Genomic DNA, 2,500 nt, shown 5'->3' on the forward strand with positions numbered 1-2,500 from the left:
ATTTTTCCACGGGCAAGGGCTGTTAGCATTTTCAGCTGTCAGTCTGTCAGGATAGCATGTGGTTAGCTTCTACCAAGCAGCTACAGTACATGACGTCCGTTGTAAGAGTACGCTTTTGTGAGTGAGTTCGGGGGAAAAAGATGTTTGTGTATTTTGTATTTTCTTTGAACCTCAGTTTTTCCACAAGTAAGGGGACAGTTCTTAATTTCAGCTGTCAGCCTGTCAGGATAGCATGTGGTTAACTGCGAGCAAGCAGCTCCAGAAGTTGAAATCTTTTGTGAAAGACAGATTTTGCAATTGAGTTGCAAAAGCTTACAGCACCTGGTATTCCCAGGCGGTCTCCCATCCAAGTACTAACCAGGCCCGACCCTGCTTAGCGTCCGAGATCAGACAAGATCAGGCATTTTCAGGGTAGTATGGCCGTAAGCTGCAATGAGGCCGAGATATTATTTTTTTATAGGCTACGCAGGGTCAGGATCGCCTGGTTAACTACGAGCAAGCAGCTACAGAAGCTGAAAGACAGATTTTGCGATTGAGTTGCAAAAGCTTACAACACCTGGTATTCCCAGGCGGTCTCCCATCCAAGTACTAACCAAGCCCGACCCTGCTTAGCGTCCGAGATCAGGCGAGATCGGGCATTTTCAGGGTAGTATGGCCGTAAGCTGTAATGAGGCCTAGATATTATTTTTTTAACGGCGACGCAGGGTCAGGATAGCCTGGTTAACTGAGCAAGCTGCTACAGAAGCTGAAAGACAGATTTTGCGATTGAGTTGCAAAAGCTTACGGCACCTGGTATTCCCAGGCAGACTCCCATCCAAGTACTAACCAGGCCCAACCCTGCTAAGCTATCGAAATAGGATGAGATCGGGCGTTTTCAGGGTAGTATGGCCGTAAACTGTAATGAGGCCTAAAAATATTTTTTTTATAGGAGACGCACACCCCAATTCGGGGGTGGGGGGTCGAAGTATTTTGTATTTGTTCTATTTGATTTCCTCCACTATTTTTCCACAGGCAAGGGCTGTTAGCATTTTCAGCTGTCAGTCTGTCAGGATAGCATGTGGTTAGCTTCTACCAAGCAGCTACAGTACATGACGTCCGTTGTAAAAGTACGCTTTTGTGAGTGAGTTCGGGGGAAAAAGATGTTCGTATTTTTTGAATTTGCTTTGAACCTCAGTTTTTCAACAAGTAAGGGGACAGTTCTAAATTTCAGCTGTCAGCCTGTCAGGATAGCATGTGGTTAACTGCGAGCAAGCAGCTCCAGAAGTTGAAGTCTTTTGTGAAAGACAGATTTTGCAATTGAGTTGCAAAAGCTTACAGCACCTGGTATTCCCAGGCGGTCTCCCATCGAAGTACTAACCAGGCCCGACCCTGCTTAGCTTCCGAGATCAGACGAGATCGGGCATTTTCAGGGTAGTATGGCCGTAAGCTGTAAGGAGGCCTAGATATTATTTTTTTATAGGCGACGCAGGGTCAGCGTAGCCTGGTTAACTGTGAGCAAGCTGCTACAGAAGCTGAAAGACAGATTTTGCGATTGAGTTGCAAAAGCTTACGGCACCTGGTATTCCTAGGCAGTCTCCCATCCAAGTACTAACCAGGCCCAACCCTGCTAAGTTATCGAAATAGGATGAGATCGGGCGTTTTCAGGGTAGTATGGCCGTAAGCTGTAATGAGGCCTAAAAATATTTTTTTTATAGGAGACGCACACCCCAATTCGGGGGTGGGGGGGGGGGGCGAAGTATTTTGCATGTGTTCTATTTGATTTCCTCAACTATTTTTCCACAGGCAAGGGCTGTTAGCAGTTTCAGCTGTCAGTCTGTCAGGATAGCATGTGGTTAGCTTCTACCAAGCAGCTACAGTACATGACGTCCGTTGTAAAAGTACGCTTTTGTGAGTGAGTTCGGGGGAAAAAGATGTTCGTATTTTTTGTATTTGCTTTGAACCTCAGTTTTTCCACAAGTAAGGGGACAGTTCTAAATTTCAGCTGTCAGCCTGTCAGGATAGCATGTGGTTAACTGCGAGCAAGCAGCTCCAGAAGTTGAAGTCTTTTGTGAAAGACAGATTTTGCAATTGAGTTGCAAAAGCTTACAGCACCTGGTATTCCCAGGCGGTCGCCCATCCAAGTACTAACCAGGCCCGATCCTGCTTAGCGTCCGAGATCAGACGAGATCGGGCATTTTCAGGGTAGTATGGCCGTAAGCTGTAATGAGGCCTAAAAATATTTTTTTTATAGGAGACGCACACCCCAAAACGGGGGTGGGGGGGGGGTCGAAGTATTTTGTATTTGTTCTATTTGATTTCCTCCACTATTTTTCCACGGGCAAGGGCTGTTAGCATTTTCAGCTGTCAGTCTGTCAGGATAGCATGTGGTTAGCTTCTACCAAGCAGCTACAGTACATGACGTCCGTTGTAAGAGTACGCTTTTGTGAGTGAGTTCGGGGGAAAAAGATGTTTGTATATTTTGTATTTTCTTTGAACCTCAGTTTTTCCACAAGTAAGGGGA

At 45.9% G+C, this 2,500-nt stretch overlaps 4 non-coding genes and 2 pseudogenes across 4 annotated transcripts; all 6 read right to left on the bottom strand.

Moving 5' to 3' along the window:
* Positions 1–309: 309 nt before the first annotated feature.
* LOC147130436 (5S ribosomal RNA) lies at positions 310–428 on the bottom strand. Its single transcript, XR_015083081.1, has one exon. It is a non-coding gene; the product is annotated as a 5S ribosomal RNA (ribosomal RNA).
* Positions 429–544: 116 nt separating this feature from the next.
* Positions 545–663, bottom strand: LOC147130437 (5S ribosomal RNA). Its single transcript, XR_015083218.1, has one exon. It is a non-coding gene; the product is annotated as a 5S ribosomal RNA (ribosomal RNA).
* Positions 664–777: 114 nt separating this feature from the next.
* LOC147130438 (5S ribosomal RNA) lies at positions 778–896 on the bottom strand (annotated as a pseudogene).
* A 412-nt stretch (positions 897–1,308) lies between these two features.
* Positions 1,309–1,427, bottom strand: LOC147130439 (5S ribosomal RNA). Its single transcript, XR_015082888.1, has one exon. It is a non-coding gene; the product is annotated as a 5S ribosomal RNA (ribosomal RNA).
* Positions 1,428–1,543: 116 nt separating this feature from the next.
* LOC147130440 (5S ribosomal RNA) lies at positions 1,544–1,662 on the bottom strand (annotated as a pseudogene).
* A 417-nt stretch (positions 1,663–2,079) lies between these two features.
* On the bottom strand, positions 2,080–2,198 carry LOC147130441 (5S ribosomal RNA). The gene has a single exon (XR_015082874.1). It is a non-coding gene; the product is annotated as a 5S ribosomal RNA (ribosomal RNA).
* Between the last annotated feature and the right edge of the window lie 302 nt (positions 2,199–2,500).

The sequence above is a fragment of the Filicampus tigris genome, chromosome 19 (genome assembly GCF_054856515.1).
Source record: "Filicampus tigris isolate MCC_2025a chromosome 19, RoL_Ftig_1.0, whole genome shotgun sequence".
Taxonomy (NCBI): Eukaryota; Metazoa; Chordata; class Actinopteri; order Syngnathiformes; family Syngnathidae; genus Filicampus; species Filicampus tigris.